At 41.2% G+C, this 18,720-nt stretch overlaps 1 protein-coding gene across 1 annotated transcript in view; it reads left to right on the top strand.

Annotated features, from left to right (window-relative positions):
* The window catches only part of C16H1orf21 (chromosome 16 C1orf21 homolog), a 251,280-nt gene that overhangs the window by 47,433 nt on the left and 185,127 nt on the right, over positions 1-18,720 (top strand). The gene's annotated exons all lie outside the window — the stretch shown is intronic.

Here is an 18,720-nt window from a genome sequence, read left to right as displayed (position 1 = left end):
AATTGAGACTTGCCTTAAGATGATTAGCACCCAGAAACTATGTCAATTTCATTATTTTCTTTTTTTAAGTATTAGAGAAAACTGTCCGAATATTTGCCTTGAGGAAATCTGATAGATTCAAAAAGCTTCTTTGAAAGAAGTTTACTAAGAAGTTGAACAAACATATTCTAATATAATTAGTTTGGGAAAACATTTCTGACCCTTTAAAGGCTATCCCATGAATGACAAATATCTATATATGAAGGAGAGAGGAGTGCTTTATAAAGTTTGTGAAGTATACATCCCTTATAAGTATGTATTAAGTTATGTATTAAACATTTATGTTAAAAAAAATTACCTTCCCCAATTAAAGGAACCTGTCTGAGAGGCCAGCCAAATTCTACATTTTCCAAGAAAATCAAGTCCTAGAAATGTTGCATTTCCTTTTGAATGTTGATGGCAGAGATACATCAGAGATACCAGGGGGAAACCTTACCAAGTTCTCCCTATAATTTGAACTGAAGGGTCCTATTTGATGTTTTTTTTGTTGTTGTTATTTTTGGACCCAACACCCTGGGTAAACTGAAATTCCACCTACTCCTTTTGGAGAGGCGTCAGGGGAGATGTACCTCCTTAAAATTCTAAGCCTTCTAATAGAAGAAAGCTTCCTCTTTCGGTTGGTGGAAATTTCCATTCCCAGGATACATATTCATTTTTACCTCAATGCAGCTTCCTCTTGGTTTTGTGATTGAGTTATTTTTAGTGAGTTGCTATGCTTCTCCTCATTCCCTGCTTAACTATGCTGCATCTTTTACTTCTCTTTCTCCATTAATTAATTCCCACAGTGCTTTTCTTAAATTCTTCCTTCATACACTGAGGAATATTTTAATTTTTTTATGCATGTGTGCTTAAAAAAAAAAAGTCATGTCCAACTCTGCGACCCCATGGACTGTAGCCTGCCAGGCTCCTCTGTCCATGGGATTATCCAGGCAAGAATACTGGAGTGTGTTTCCTTGCCCTCCTCCAGAGGATCTTCCTGACCTAGGGATCGAACCCACGTCTCTTATGTCTCCTGCATTGGTGGGAGGTTCTTATCCCACTAGCGCCACCTGGAGATATATCTGGTTTGTTTAGAAATCAGGTTTCAGACCTCCCCAAAATCAGATGTTTGATTCCAGGCTTCTATTTCTGTGTCTTATGACACAATTTTAATTAGTTCATTAGTTTCTTAGATTTTTGTTCTTACCAGCTCTGAAAGACGCGAAAGACCCAATTCCAAAAGAAGAGGGCAGTAGCAGTGTTCTGTGCCGATTATGTGTCAGTGCTGTACACATTTATGATGAGTGATGTCATCCCCATTTTATAGATGAGTAGACAGAGCCAGTCATGTTAACCACCCCGCTTATACTGCCTGGTAATACTGTTTCGGCTTCCCAGGTGGCTCAGCGGTAAAGAATCCACCTGTGATGCAGGAAACACCAGAGATGCAGGTTTGATCCCTGGGTCCAGAAGCTCCCCTGGAGAAGGAAATGGCAATCCACTCCAGTATTCTTGCTGGAAAAATCCCATGGACAGAGGAGCCTGGTAGGCTGCAGTTCATAGGGCAGCAAAGATTCGGACATGACTGAGCATACGTGAGCAACACTGTCTAGTAAAAGTACAATTCTGAGCTAGTTGGAAATTGATTCGTGTAGTTAAAGCTGCTGTAAATCCAAGATAACATTCAATCTTTTGTCATGGTTTAGAAGATGTTAAAGAATTTGACAATAATAAAAGAAATGGATAGGGTGCATTCTGCAATGCTTCGTGTGCCGCAGGTGTTTATCGGGATTGATATTCATTAGTAATCTTATGAGTGGATATCCGCGAATGACACAGCCAATGGACTCCATTCAGTTATATTGTGGTCAGTGAATGGAACAGTCCTAGTAGAGGGCACCATGGATTTTTAGGTCAAAGAGAACTTGATTTGAATCCCCACTTTTCCCTTATTCTTTGGATGACCTTGCAAGCTGCTTAACCCTTCTAACCTCAATATATTCATGTGTAAATGGGAATATTAACACCTCATATTGCTATGGTAATGATTAAATTAAATGAGAAGATGTTTGTAAATTGCTTAGCGCCTTACACACAATATTCAGTAGAATGGCAGGTGTGAATTAACAGTTGTAATCACAGAATCTCTGAATAGAGAAGGATCTTAGGGTCAGATGGACTGAGTACCAGTTCTGATTCTATGAGCAGTGGCATTAGCCGAGTCATCAGCCTCTCTGAGTTTCTATTTCCTCATGTGCACAACAGAGATAATATTTAACAGGAGATTATGATAAAGATTATATGAAACGTTACGTCTGTAAAGTGCCTAGCACTAATTAACCCTCATAAATGGTGATGACCCCCTCCCTTTGTGCTGACAACGTTGGGGGACAGGGTAGCTCTAGTTAGAATTGTTTCAGCTTTGCTCACACTGAACCTTAGCTTCCCTATGACGTTTGCCAGTTTGGCTCTAATCCCGTGACCTGATTGGGAAAGTTAATTTTGCTCTCAGGGTCATGATTTTGATTAGATCTAGAGATATTGTTAGGACCCTAGCCCACTTGTTTGATCGTTAAGATTAAAATTCTTATTCTTCTACAGTTGATCTTTATCTCCATCTTCCTGGATACATTCTGTGCTGAACAAAAATATTTGTGTACATGAAAAAAAAAAAGTTCTAAATCAGAGGAATGTGACAGGCAGCCTTATCAGTGGATTGGGTGGTTCAGTGCTCTGTGTGCGTGTTGCCAGTGATTCGGAATGTAATCTAGAGATCAGTGTTTTAAATAATTTAATGCTAAGTGTGACATTTTAATTTATTTGGTCTCTGCTCCATTCTCCCCTTCTGTCTACCTTCCTGTGAAACACTACAGTTCGAAGTCAGTAAATAACAGTAGTATTATGGTGGGCTTTAAATGTGAAGACAACATGAATAAAGCAGCTGAATAAAGCATTTTCCTGAAGGGAGGGCCCCTTCCTGCAGGGTCTTCCCTGCGGTTTAGGTGCAAAATCCCTTAATCATATACTTAGCGTTTCTATACTCCTTACGTGCAGAGTTATTTGATTTCTGTGGGCCGTTCCTGTGTGCCCTGCATAAATAGCTCTGGGTGAGATTATTACGTGTACTGCTAGATCCTACCTAACCTGCTTTTCAGTGTTTTGGAACTGAGAGTGCAGTAGCTGTTCTGATGTGAATAGCCACCTGGTTTTAACATCCAAAGTTGTGTTTGCCACTGGATGCCAGATTTTATATTCCACCAGCTTACTAGTCTATAAATACCATGTGAACTTTCCTTCCTTCTCTCTCAGAAGGAGACTTCATCTCTAGTAGCGATCACCATGGGCATATGCCCAAGGGTGAACTCCTGGAGCCCTTGAAGCAAGATTTCCTTTATAAACGCTGTGCCTGTTAAAGAGAGTTTGCCTGCTTGGTGTTCTTTCAGGAGCATTGGGAAAGCGTTTTACCTCAAGTTCTTTTCTCTGCTAATGATACAGTTGATTCCTCTGGGGTCCACATCTCTCCTTCCCAAACCCCATGTTTCTGTGGAGGGACAGTACGTAAGTCCCTGCTACTTGATTACTATTCCATTCAGTCCCTTTAACTTGACCCCTTTTCCAGAGCTGCAGAAGGGATGGTAAGACAAGGGTGGGTTCCCATTGGTCTGGAGTCTCTGAAACAAGGATATCAGGCCCAGAAATCCAATTAGAGCCTGAAGTGCTGGGGCTCCACTGTGTTTAGAGCCTTTGGGTAGGAGGGGACAAGGCCCAGTCCTGAGAAGTAGGCAGCATTTCCCATCGTGATCAGATATAAGTCACAGCCTTCTCAGATGAGCTGGTAATTGAAAATTCTTTCAATTATAAAAATACTGCTTTTCTCTTTCTGACTTACTTCATTCTGTATAACAGGCTCTAGGTTCATCCATCTCACTAGAACTGACTCAAATTCTTTCTTTTCTATGGCTGAGTAATACTCCATTGTATATATGTACCATATCTTCTTTATCCATTCATCTGTCCATGGTCATCTAGGTTGCTTCCATGTCCTAGCTATTGTAAATAGTGCTGCTATGAAAGTGTAGGGCAGAAACCAGCACAACATTGTAAAAATTAAAAAAAAAAAAGATACTGCTCTGGGGTGGGTGCGGAGAATTACAGCCTCCAACAGTTTGGAGTGTACAGCCTACTATCCCGCTTTGCTTAACTTGTGGCCCTTTGGAGGACTCTGCCTCTCAAAACGGACTGGGTCCCAGGCATGCACTTACTTGCTGGGAGACTTTAGGGAAGTCACAGTGCTTTGAACCTGATTTCCTCACATGAAAATGAATATGTAGTATTCCTGCTCTCCACCTTGCCAGGTCGTTATGAGGAAACTGAGACTAGGGCTTCGTCTAAGCATTTGACAAACACATAACAAAGCCCGAGAAGGACTTATGCTAGGACAAAGACGCGATGTGGTGCCCTATCTAGGGAGAGAAAGAAAGCAGTCTTCTAAGCAAAGAAGATTCTGTCTCGCCTGTCATAATCTCAGGGTGTGGATATGTGTGGATACAGTATTTGATATGTGTGGATACCTACTGTGGATACAGTACTTGTTATGTGTGATAACAGTATTTGATATGTGTGGATACAGTATTTGATATGTGTGGATACCTAGTGTGGATACAGTATTTGTTCAGTGGTCACGTGTAGTGTGTTTTGTGCTGTAATGTTGTATGTGACTCCATAGGGGATGATAGAAAGATGGCGGTACTTCCATAATAAATGCGGAAAGACCTCCTCACAGAGATTATGTTTGAGTTGGACCATAATGGATGAGTAAAGTTTTATGAAATATTTAATATGTTGCCCATGTTTGTTTTTCTTTTTTTTGCATTTCACAGTGGGCTGTCACTGCTCAACAGACTGGCATCTGAGAAGCACTCTTTGATTTTTAACTTGTCCATTCATCCTCATAAACTCACCTCACTAATGTGTTTATAGATGTTTTTTAACAGGCTTGTTTTTAGATGAACGTTTTCAGAATATAAAATTGTATAATGAAAAGCCTTCTAATTTATCTGAGCCCTTTTTAAAAAACCTGATACTATTGCACTTTAAATTAAGCCCTGCTTTGTTTTTAGGGCTGACGTTTGTTCCTAATGGCAGGGTAATTATAGTGCACGGGAACACTCAGTGAATCGGAACATACTTGCTATAGATGTTGAAATAGAATTTGTTCTTTTGAGTCAGGGACAGGAGAAAAGTCACAGACAATGAGACAGATTTTTCCAGAGGGCAGGCTAACAGAAGGAATGTGTCCCTTAGGGGGCATTGGTTAATGGACTCTGTTTCTTACAGTTGCATTGTGTAAAAAGTTCTGGTCCTTAGGAAAAGAAATGTCATGTGAGGAAAATGGCAAAAATTAATTCAAAGGGCACACATAACCTTAGATCTTGCTCCTTATTACTGTTTTATGTCAATGTTATACTATTGGCTAAATATTTCCCTTGCAGGGTTGAAGGATGTGATTATATGGACTTTGTGTTTACAAGACAAATATATGAGTTATATGGTAGAGACCCCTCTTCAATGAATTTTCTTGGGAGATTAATTCTTTAAGCACAGAAGCTTCTAATTCTGAACATTCTAATAATAGACACTTTAAAAATCAGGAAATGCTTCACACTTTTGATCAAAGTAAATGCAAAATAATTTAGCCTTTAGGACTATTGTGATGGGTGTCAGTTACTACCTTGAATGCTCTGGAGAGACGCTCAGCGTTGCTTGAAATGATCCAAGAGTGTGGTGGTTTATGAGTAGAGGAAATGATTGGTTTTTATATTTTTCTGTTTCTTTTTTCATCATCCATTGTCTTTTATGCCATGCTTTTTCCTATTCCTTAACCTTGCCTTTTTCCACTGACTTCTTTTCCACAGCAGATAAGCATGATTTGTTAGCCCCATCTTTTACAAAACCCTGCTTGTATGTCTCCTGATGGAATCAACACTCCCTAGGAAGTATTCTTTCTAAAATATTGACCCTGAATCTAATCAAATCTCTACATCCAAGTACCAAGACACAGGGTGCAGAGGAATAAAATAAATTTTAAATGATACTTCAAGGATTCAGTCAGCAAAATTAAACAAAATGAAACAACTTTACAGAATGAATAAGTAAGGGAGTTTAAAAGAGAAAAAAGACAGACATGCAAGGGGAACCTGTGGATTAAGAGACTATGGAGCCTCATCAGCCAGTACAATGTGTGCACCTCATTTGGATCCTGATTTAACCGAACTGAAAATAAAATGAAAAAATATGAGGCAATTGGGGCAAGTTGAACACTAACTGGATACTTGATGATTTTAAGGATATATTATCATTTTTTAAGATGTGATGATGCTGGCATGGGTATGTATTTTTTAGTATAGTCCTTTTATAGGTAGATACTGGAAATGGCAACCCACTCCAGTATTCTTGCCTGGAGAATCCCACGGACAGAGGAGCCTGGCTGGCTATAGTCCACGGGGTCACAAAGAGTCGGACACGACTGAGCGAGTTCACTTCACTTCACTGATATTTAGGACAGCACCGAAGAATTGATACTTTTGAACTGTGATGTTGGAGAAGACTCTTGAGGGTCCCTTGAACTGCAAGGAGATCCAGCCAGTCCATTCTGAAGGAGATCAGTCCTGGGTGTTCATTGGAAGGCCTGATGTTGAAGCTGAAACTCCAGTACTTTGGACACCTGATGCGAAGAGCTGACTCATTTGAAAAGACCCTGATGCTGGGAAAGATTGAAGAGAAGGGGACAACAGAGGATGAGATGGTTGGATGGCATCACTGGCTCAATGGACATGGGTTTGGGTGGACTCCAGGGGTTGGTGATGGACAAGGAGGCCTGGCGTGCTGTGGTTCATGGGGTCGTGGAGAGTCGGACATGACTGAGCGACTGAACTGAACTGAAATTATATGAGTTTACAATTCTTGAAGTTCAGACACAGGTTACAAGGGGCTCCGTTATACTGTTCCCTCTACTTTGAATATGTTAGAAATTTTCCATAAAATTAAAAAAAAAAAAAAGCCACCAAACTAAAACTCTGCTTTGTGGCCCAGTGCTGTCGATCTACACTACCCACAGTTTCATGTCCATTTATAGAAGGAGTGATACGCAGTCACTGTGGAGGCATAGTTTTTCTCGGCAGTTCTTGCAGTTTCCTTTGGACCTTATTTTGTAATTATCTCCTTCCTAAGCCCTCTTCTCTTCTTACTTTATACTAGGAACATTTAATCTGTGAGTTCACAGATGAATTTCCTCTAAATCATGCCTTTTCTGTATTTGCAAATGTGCATTTTTAGGGATTAGGCTCATGGCATCGATCAGCATTTTAAGGGTCCATGATTGTAGAAAGTCCAACACCCGCTACTGTCTGCTTTGCTCAACACTCACATTCATGGGATTTTCTCCTACTTGCATATTTCCTGGCTTATGTCTGTTCTCTGGGCCACACCTTTGTCCTGTGCTTCAGTCCTGTCCATTCATTTGTCTCCTCTTTTTCTCCACTAACACCTCAAAGATAACATTTGGGTGATGGTTTTACCATTCACCCAATTGCTCTTCATGCCAAATACCTCTCAATTAGCCTAGATTTCACTTTCTTCCTTAATGAACATCTGCATGTAAATAGTCATCAAACTACTATTATTTTACCTCCTAAATGGTATTTTTTGTGTCCTTTTCTTTCTTGGTTCGGTGTTTGGATGTGGATGCTCACTCTGTCTCCTCTGGCTATTAAACTACTACTGGAATCCTTCATACCAACCTCCTTGCCCTTAGCCCAGCCCCTTCTGTTTCCAGAAATGACATTACTAACTCAAAAATCTGATCATTTCACCCTTGTGTTGACATCAGTCATCCAGCCCCTGTCTCTCTAAGCATTCTCATTTCCTGACACTCCCTCCTCAGACCTATTTATTTAGAGCATGACATCCTTGTCAAATCTGCTAAACTTTGCTCATATCTTCACTCTGCATGGAGGTCAGCACGCCTTCCACCACCCTACCTTGCTCATCTTGTCAACATGAGAAATGCTGCTTTACCCTTCAAAGTCCTTAGGGGGACTCTTCTCTAAGAGGTGTCCTGGATGGTCCTCTTAGAGTACTTGGGACCTTCTCAAATGCTCACTCTGCCATTTGCACAAACTGCCATTAAGTGGTGTTGTTTTTAGTTGCTTTTAATTGTTTACAGGATATAAGCTAACCTTTTAGTACCTTCATAGCATCTATTTTTAGGAATATGATTGGTTTACAATGCCGTGTTAGTTTCTGCTGTACAGTGAAGTGATCAGCTATCTGTATACATATATCCCATCTCTCCTGGACCTCTCTCACCCATCCCACTCCTCTAGGTCATCACAGAGCACTGAGCTGAGCGCCGGGTGCTGTATAGCCGCTTCCCGCTACCTCCCTGTCCACGCATGGTAGTGTATGCATGTCACTCCCAATCTCTGAATCCTTCCAACCACCACCCCCCTCCGCTACATCCACGTGTCCTTTTTCTGCATCTGTGTCTCTATTTCTGCCTTGGAAATAGGTTGATCTGTACCATTTTTCTAGATTCCACATGTATGTGTTAATATGCCATGTTTGTTTTTCTCTTTCTGACTCACCTTCACTCTGTATTAGATACCCTGTAGCTTTTGCCCAGTCCTGAGGGCGTGAGTGTTGCTGAATGTGTGCTGACCTGGGTCTCCAGAAACCGTCTTCCGTTCACATGGCTGCCACCTCGAGCTCTTTTGAGATTTTGAGAGGGAAACCTCAGGCCTCCTCTTCTCTTGGATCCCATTTCCTGAAGAGAGAGGTGTCCTGAGTGGCCACTGGGAGGGGTAAACTTTCTGAGGAGAAGTTTTGTCTTTGGTGACTTGATGATTTCCCTGTCTTTCTAGGCTCCTCTGTTCCCTCCCTCTTCTTGTCTCCTTTTTTTAAAACAAAACAAAACAAAACTGAAGTGTAGTTGCTGTACAACATTATGTAGGTTACAGAGGTACAATATAATGATTGACAATTTTAAAAGGTTATACTCCATTGAGAGTTGTTATAATTTATTGGCTCTACTTCTGTTCTTTCCCATTTCTTAGTGACCTCTTTGAAATATGTGACCACTGGATCTGAAATAAGACTACTCTCTTCCTAAACTTCCTACCTACATATATGCATTTTTTTAATGAATTAAGGTGATTGAATTTTATTTTTAACCTATTTGGTAGTATTTGTAGGATTTAACTCTCTTACTACCCAGGAGCCACTGAACTCAGTATTGGGGTGTATGTGTGTGTGTGTGTGTTAGTTGCTCAGTTGTGTTTGACTCTTTGAGACTCCATGATTGTAGCCCACTAGGCTCCTCTGATAGCATATTGAAAAGCAGAGACACTACTTTGCCAACAAAGGTCTGTCTAGTCAAGGCTATGGTTTTTCCAGTGGTCATGTATGGATGTGAGGGTTGGACTGTGAAGAAAGCTGAGCGCCGAAGAATTGATGCCTTTGAACTGTGGTGTTGGAGAAGACTCTTGAGAGTCCCTTGGACTGCAAGGAGATCCAACCAGTCCATTCTGAAGGAGATCAACCCTGGGATTTCTTTGGAAGGAATGATGCTAAAGCTGAAACTCCAGTACTTTGGCCACCTCATGCGAAGAGTTGATTCATTGGAAAAGACTCTGATGCTGGGAGGGATTGGGGGCAGGAGGAGAAGGGGACGACAGAGGATGAGATGGCTGGATGGCATCACTGACTCAATGGACGTGAGTCTGAGTGAACTCCGGGAGTTGGTGATGGACAGGGAGGCCTGGCGTGCTGCGATTCATGGGGTCGCAAAGAGTCGGACACGACTGAGTGACTGAACTGAATGACTGACTGAGGCTCCTCTGTCCGTGGAATTCTCCAGGCAGGAATACTGGAGTGGATTGCCATTCCCTTCTCCAGGGAATCTTCCTGACCCAGGGAGAAAACCCGAGTCCCCTGGATTGCCGGCAGATTATTTACCATCTGAACCACCAGGGAAGCCTCGATATTGATAATGGAGCCTTTTTCCGAGAAAATTGTGATTTGAATTTTCTGAGAACAGTTTCAGTCAGAAAGCTTTGCCAATGACCACAACATCATCTCAAAATTAAGATTTCTATTGCTGATATATTTATAAACCAACATATTAGTTGCTGTGAGTTTGTATCTAACTGTGACTCTCCATACACTTTTCCTCCAGTGTTAGTAACCTCATTCTGCCAGGTCCATGGTGGAAGAGACAGGGTCTGCTAGCCCTTAGGCATGAAAATAGGAAAGCAAGGCTTCCGTGGGATCTGGGGCATCACATAAAAGTCTTCCTGCCTGGTGTGTAGGGTGTAGGTAAAAGGGAGAAGACAAGATGGAGGGAGCTTATCTTTATGGTGGAATTGGAGTGTGTGGTGGCTTCATTCTAGGCATGTGAGTCAATTATGCAGTGAGGCTGCAGGTGGGTACCTGGTACAGTCATGGAGAAGATGGTGCAGAGAGGTTGCATGGAAGGTTTATCACTCAGGGTTCCATCAGAGAAGCACCCCTTTACTAGATTCCCTGGGGTCAGTGAAATGGAGAGCATAGTCTACACTTGTGCAGGCCTCTCTAGGGCCCTCCAAGCCCAGTGCTCCTCCAGGTGGGGTGCTCATCACTGCCCTTTCCTGGGTTCCCCCTGATCCCAAACAGAACTTGCTAGGTAATGTGGAACACTAAGTCAGGGAAGGGTATTAATAATGGTAGAGTATGTTGTTTGTCCAAAAAAATATGTGAGTTTAGTGGTTGTCAGCAGTGCTTTAGGGACTTCCCTGGTGGTTTAGTGGCTCAGACTCTGCATTCCCAATGCAGGGGGCCCAGGTTTGATCCCTGCTTAGGGAACTAAATCCCACATGCTGCAACTAAGCCCCAGTGTAGCCAAATAGATTAATTAATTAAAAAAGATCAAAACAGAAAAATGCTTTAATGCATGTATGAGAAATCTGGAGTTTAATGGTGATAAGCAGCAGAGGTGATATTCCCAGTGAGGTACCCACCTTGTATTTTGTGACATGCTCAAAAGGTGTACACACACACACACACACACACACACACAGCTAGATAAAGGTTACCAAAATAAACATATAACCAAATTGCCTGTCCTTTTGCTTTAACTTTCCTGTCCTCTGCTATGTCCATATCAATATTAAACTTAATTAAATTTCATCTGGATGAAAGGCTTTATAAAGGTCAGGAAGAAAACCTAACTCAGTTTTCTGTGCTAATGAGTTCTTTTATTCTTTAAAATGAGAATTGAGAATGGAGAGAAAAGAAGTGTCAGTTGATCTCTGAATTCACCAGCATAAAAATTGCTTGTTAAAGCTCTGATTTGAAAAAAAAAAAAAAAAAATTACACAAAAATAATCACCATGCCCTTTTCTTTTTAAAATTGTATATTTTTACCCAATTTTGGAACTCAGGTTTTAATCTCAGTCTGCTCATCCAGAGTTGTAATATTGTGCTTTGTGGCTATACCCACGCACAAAAAAACTTAGGCATGGATACACAGTATATTGAAAAACAAATGAATTAAAAGTTAGCAGCTGTATTTACCTTCAAGTTCTTACACACTAGAGGCCTCTTCTGCTCCAAGTTCACCAAAAGGGCATTAGCAGATGATAAGCATCTGAAAGCTAAAGTTTTCCATGATTACAAACTTCATGAGCAAATGCTCTATTGAGTGATTTCATGCTTTATAAATAATTTTGGTTTTAGAAATAAATGTTAATGTTAGTCTGTTATTGGAGATGAATAAAAGCACCAGTCAATCCCCACGTGATCTTTGGCTGTCCTTGGAAGGTGAAATATTTTGTGACATTGACATCAGAAGTTGAAGCCAACTCTTTATATGAAATTCCCTCTGGATAGTGTGTAGAATGCATCTTAAACTCCTAGATGTGTGTGTGCGATGTAGGTGCTCCTGGTGACGATTTTAGGGAATGCCTCTTGGATGGAGCGTATGTCTCAATAACAAGGTAGACCGTTTGCTTGGCAAGAGTGATGGTATCACCACTATGTCTCTGTGTGCACATGCGTAGTTGCTTCAGTCGTGTCCAACTCTTTGTGACCCAATGGACTGCAGCCTGCCAGGATCCTCTATCCATGGGATTCTCCAGGCAAGAATACTGGAGTAGGTTGCCGTGCCCTCCTCAAGGCGAGTTTCCTGACACTGTCTCCTATGAAAGGCTCATTCCCTTTAAAAAGATTTTGGTTTCTGGACTCCCCAAAGCCTAGAGCAGAGCAAAATTCCCCCTCTTTGCAATTGTGGGAGTGAGATCAGCTGTCTTAGCAGTCCAAAGGGAAAACGCCCTTCTCACGTCATTGGTGGGGTCACCGTCAGGTATGGGTCATTAGATAACGTTGTATTTGTCCCAAGCAGCAAAATCAAGGGTTGCCCCCAAATTAAGTTCTGTGGTTTTCCGCTTGTGAAATCAGATCATATTGCCTTGTGTATTCTTAGTCTGACCCCAGCATAGCCAGGTGGCAGGAGAGGGTGTGCCCACCACATGTGTTGTTGGCACGTAGGCAGGCTGTGATCTGTGTACCTTTTCATGGTCACGTCTGTGGGGTAGCTGATGGCTCAGAACAAACTTTGGTTGGCCTTTTTGTAGCTAAATAATACACGAGAAGTTCTGTGAGTCACTTTATTTATGGTGTCACACAGGATCGGTGGGATTATTCAGGTTATACAAGGTAGGAACAAAATCTGTACCTTGCTTGTTGATTCTGCCTGTCCTTTCTTGAGCTCTCTCTCTCTTTCTTGTGACCCAGAACAGTTTTATTATAAACTGCTCTAGCTGATGAGCAATTTTGAAGGCCTTTAAAACATTTAGTAGCTTTGCCTCACCTCTATTGTTTGTGCCTTAAAAGCTTTCCACAGCCTCATGAGTGGAAAACTTTCAGTTAAAAGGAAGCATAAAACCCTTTGCTAAGAGGATTGCTGTGTTCCAGGGGCCACTGGTCCCTACTCAGCTAGGATCATTTCCCTCCTCAATGGTAAACCAGCTGCATTAGGAGCCACAGCCTGTTTCTAGAAAAATCTTAGCACTGGGAAATATACTCTGAAATGTTTCTTAAGTGGTAAGGACCATAGCCCACATCACTTTGGGACGAAGAAGCCCGAGTTGTGTTGTAGCCAAATTCATCTGGAAGAACTGAGCCCCATTCAGGCTTCCAGCAAGTCTACCAGCAGAGATGAGAACTTTGTACTAACTGATGTTTGCGCTTGTGGAGCCCCAGGTAAACACAACATTGCCCGGAGTGCAGGTAGCACGCAAAGCTACGCTTCTACCTGTGTTTTGCTTTTGTTTTGAGATTCTTTCTTTGCTTTCCGTAAGATTTTAAAGTATTGACTTATAGTTCAGCAACACTTTTTTGCTAGATCTGCCTTTTTCAGAAAGCTAGTGTTTCGTTTTCCTAAAGGAAACAACCCAGGGTAAACAGGGTCCGCCTTTCAGTGTTCTTGTCTTTTCCTTTGTTTGCTGAACCTTTGTTAATATCCTCTTGTGTTCCAAAGCCTTGGCATTTCTTGACATTGCCACCTAGTTTAGTTTTTAATCTCTGAAGAAATCTCAGCCCAAACTGGTTTTTTATTGGGTTATTTGCTCATAACTGCAGTGTTTGACTTGCTCTTCAAGAAATAGCTGTTCGTTTTATGTGTGAAACTTCAGGGATTAAGGGACAGTGAGTGCCAGGTACTCTGCAGTTTTTGTCTACCTAAGTTAGACTTTAAGGAAGCTGCTCTCCTGGTTTCCCCAGAATGTGCTTTTCAATTGCAATTTTGAAAAGTCTCAACTCTGAAAGAGAAGAGAGATTATATTTAATCTTTCTGGCAGTTGGAGAAAGATTGAATTTCTTTTGAAACTTGAAAATAAGAAACAAAGAATTGTATGGATAGAAGGTTAAGATGCATCATGTCAGGACTCCAAGTGCTTTATACTAAATAATATACCACGAGCAGCAGATCCATGAGGAAAACTCTAAAAGTTGTGTATAAGGTGAGTTTCTTTCATTTTATTTATGCTTGGAAAGACAGTAAGTGGGGAATAGCATGTATTTAAAACTTAATACTTATCCAGTCATTGAAGCTGAGAATCAAAGAAAAGACTAGGAATATTTCAAGTTTTGATATATTTGATACACTTCATTCAGTAAGTTATGGTTGAGTAGATTAGAAGCTTTTAGTTTTGTATTGTTGTTTTTCAGTTGCTAAGTCACATCTGACTCATTGTGACCCCATGGACTATAGCATGCCTGGCTTCCCTGTCCTTCACTGTCTCCCAAAGTTTGCTCAAACTCATGTCCACTGAGTCAATGATGCCATCCAACCATCTCATCCTCTGTCACCCCCTTCTCCTCCTGCCTTCATTTTCCCCAGAATCAGGGTCTTTTCCAATGAGCCAGTTCTTTGCATCAGGTGGCCAAAGTATTGGAGCTTCAGCTTCAGCATCAGTCCTTCCAATGAGATAATCTGTTATCAGAGTTGATGTAAATCTAATCAGTAACTACAGTCACAGATACTTAGAGGTCAATTTAATGGTAAGTCCAACAGCAGTGGGCAACATAACACATGTGAAAGAGACAGGATCTCTCAAAGTGGTCTGGTATCATGGTATGGTTTCTCTAAATTCCTTAGAATTATGAATTACTGATCCCAAGCAAGTGCAAACTGTCTTCAGATACTTGCATTCTTTGAAGGAATTCAGTTCAGTTCAGTTGCTCAGTCGTGTCCGACTCTTTGAGACCCCATGAATCGCAGCACACCAGGCCTCCTTGTCCATCACCAACTCCCAGAGTTCACTCAGACTCACGTCCATCGAGTCAGTGATGTCATCCAGCCATCTCATCCTCTGTCGTCCCCTTCTCCTCCTGCCCCAATCCCTCCCAGCATCAGAGTCTTTTCCAATGAGTCAATTCTTCGCATGAGGTGGCCAAAGTACTGGAGTTTCAGCTTTAGCATCATTCCTTCCAAAGAAATCGGAGGGCTGATCTTCAGAATGGACTGGTTGGATCTCCTTAGGGGGTAGTAAATATATTTCTTTCATAAAGGCTCTTTTTAGTTAGTTACATCCTTATTTCAAAACAGTCTAGCATCTGAAAGTGGGAATTAGAATTTAATGGAGTGTGATATATTGTGTATGTCTATTATTCTATCCTGTGATCTGAATTTTGAATTCCTCAAAGTTCCATTGTTAAAGAGCATATGAGTATTTGTAGGTTTGCCCCTAAGCTGACGTTTTAAAAGGCCAAGAGAGCCCTCTCCTTGGTGTCAGCGTCATTGTATTGTCTCAAAATTTGGAAGGAACATCCTCTAGGTAACATTCAGCCGCAAATATAAGGTGACCTGTCTTGTAATTCAGCTTTTAAATAATATCTGTTAGACTTGCACTTCTGAAACTTCTACGTGCATAGGAGTCACTGGGGATTTTGTTACAACTGCACATACTGAGATCCAGGGTGGAGCCTGAGATTCTGTTTTCCTAAAAAGATCCCCAGTGGATCCCAATCCTGTTGGTCCCTAGGTCACATTTTAAGAAACAAAGTCTTAGAAAGTAGCTGTGAGGTGGCCAGCTTCCCTCCCCCACCCCCAAATTAAAAACTTTATTTACTTATTTATATTGAAGTATAGTTGGTTTACAATATTGCGTTAGTGTCAGGTGTATAGCAAAGTGATTTGGTTATATGTATATATTCTTTTTATGCATTCGTATTTTGTTGGCTCCAGTATTTTCCCTCTTTGGAGAAGGCAATGAAAATACAACTATAAATGGTTACCTTTTGGGATTGCTAATATTGAGATTTACCATAAACTCTTCTTCACAGTGACCACTTAAAGCTCCATGTCGTTCTTGTCCCCATCAGATCTCATACACCTAGAATGACTCCTGACCCATGATGGGCCTTGAATAAATACCCACTGAATGAGGTCATCATTCGATGAATGCATCACATTCCGATTTGGGGATGTTATGAATACTCTTCATTTTGGATTTTCACTGTTGAATTTTCACTAGACCCTGAGAACACATCAAGAAGCTATGTAATTCTTTGATGTGTGGAGTGTGTTTAGTTACTCAAGTTCTCTTTACCTCTTTTACAGCCTTCTGTCCCCTTTGGCTCTTAACCTTTACAGATTGAAAAAGACTTATTTTATCAACCTTTCCAAAACTCTGAGCCTTTTCTTTTTGTTCTGTTTTTTCTGTTTATACATTCATCATGTCATTTGTGTTTTGACCAGCGGAACTAATAATGCTGTTTCATAAATATGACAGTACTATGGCTTGTACATGATGAGGTCAGAGCATAAGAAACCCTTTATGCTGAGTTTCCAATAAACTTTCTGGTGATAACCAAAAAAAAAGCAGCTATATAATTCTGTGTGTATATGCTGGAGTGTGTGTGTGTGTGTGTGTGTGTGTGTGTGTGTACGTACATTGGAACTTGGTTCTTACTTGCTGTGGGTTGTCAGGTTGACACCTGATCTCCTTTCATAGCTTCCTGCTTAAATTAACTTCCTCTTTTATTAACACAGTTAGGTAATTTCATTATCATAGCTAACAACTTGAAGGCAATATCAGGAGTTTACTTCTGCAATAGAAACTTGATGATCTTCAGAAAGGTTATGATATGTTTATACTTTTTCATAATAAAATATGGGGCTTCCCCGGTGGTTCAGTCAGTAAAGAATCTGCCTGTAATGCAGGAGACTGCCTACAATGCAGGAGACACAGGTTCAGTTCCTGGGTCGGGAAGATGCCCCAGAGAAGGAAATGGTAACCCATTCCGGTATTCTTGCCTGGAAATTCCATGGACAGAGGAGTCTGGCAGGCTACGACTGCATGGGGTTGCAAAGAGTCAGACATGACTGAGTGACTAAACTAACCATCACCACCATAATAAAATATTCCCACTCTTCCCCTTTAGAAATGATGATGATAACACAAGTCCCAAATTTGGTATTTTTATGTTAAAGTTCTCCAAGTATCCACTCAGATCCCGCCTTCTGCATAGTCTTCCTTGCATACATCCAGGCTTCCTTGGTAACTTGGTTTAATGCTAGCCATATCAACCATCTTATAGTATCACAGTTTCGTACTCATCTATTATTCTCTAACAATCACTCTGTTGGAGACAAATACTTTTATCCAGATGTGCCCAATCTAGTGCTGGCCCACAGCACCAGTAAATGTTGACTGAAAAATTGAATGAATGGTCACAGTGTTTGGAAAGAGAGAGAAGACTAAACCAAGCAGAAACTATCTGGGACAACTTTCTGTAGAGGTGATAATGATCATTTGGTTTAATGTTATCCCTTTCCTTATTGTTATGATAACATTGCTGCCAGTATGTTAGAGTTGTTAAGTACATACTCCACAAGAAAATGGGGTTGCTGTATAAATCAGTAAGCTGCAGATATTTGCAGTGTGTTCTGAATTTCATTCTTACTCATAACCCTAACCTGTTGGGGACACAGAAGTGACTAAAATTGTATCTGTCATCTTGAGAGGAAAGTTGGCACATTCAACAAACACTTACTGAGCAAAGGTAAATAACACTGCTTACCTGCTTTTAAGAAGCTTACGCTCTTGTGCCGTGGAGACTAACACCAAATAGGCTGTAAAGGGCTCTGTGTTGGAGAAGCAAGCAAAATGCTGCAAGAACCCAAAGGAAAGAGATGGATTCCAGCTGCGGGGAGCAGAGGCCAACTAGTAGAATAGAGATATGTTTTGACATAGATTCCATCTCTCTTGCTTTCTGAAGTGGGATCAATATGGCACAGGCAGTCTGGCCTCTCTGTATCATCCACGGGAACACTGGTTTGGGCGCTCAGTCACCTGAAAGCTGCTGTCCCTGTACTGCATTCCTCAGACTCTTCTGGACTCTTGCATCTGCTCATAGTTCTTTTGTGCCTCTTTGATGGGAATCTTGCCAGCTGTCAGTGTACTTACTTCCCCATCTTCAGTCTGATTTGTTATGGGCTGTAACAGATAAAGGGAAAGTGGGATTGCATCAGTTTTGAGCGTCCTGAAGCAATTTTATGGGAGTGAAGGTTAGTGTAAATCTTCTTTAGGCAGTCATAGCCATGTTTATCATCTAATGGCATGTATACTTCCTGATACGTATTTCCTTATTTATAATGAGACTTATCTTCTAGTCAGTGCTTGGTAATATGGTGGTGGCTTTGCAGACATTGCTTCAAATGTTCAGAGCTACCCTACAAGGTAGATGGTGTTTATATTCATTTTATAGAAGAGGAGACTGACATTTAAAAGGTTAATGAACTTTCCCTGGGTCCCATAGCTGGTAAATGGCAGATCCTATTTGTTTCCTAATCTGTCTGACTCCAAAGCACAGGTTCTTTTAACTGCTCCATCCTGCGTCTGGTGGAGTTGAGTGTCCTGTGCTGGGTGAGGGGAATAGTTGAACTCATGGAGACTCAAGGATCTGCCCTCATGGAGCTTTGACTGGTGACCAAAGTATGGTGACTCATATGGTTAAGAATTTGCCTGCAGTGCAGGAGACCCACGTTTGATATCTGGGTTGGGAAGATCCCAGGGGGCAGGGAATGACAACCCACTCCAGTGTTCTTGCCTGGAGAATTCCATGCACAGAGGAGTCAGTGGAGTCACAAATAGTCAAACTCGA

This window comes from Bos mutus, chromosome 16 (genome assembly GCF_027580195.1).
Source record: "Bos mutus isolate GX-2022 chromosome 16, NWIPB_WYAK_1.1, whole genome shotgun sequence".
Taxonomy (NCBI): domain Eukaryota; kingdom Metazoa; phylum Chordata; class Mammalia; order Artiodactyla; family Bovidae; genus Bos; species Bos mutus.
The sequence above is the reverse complement of the archived record's forward strand: the minus strand, read 5'-3'. Positions and strand labels throughout refer to the sequence as shown.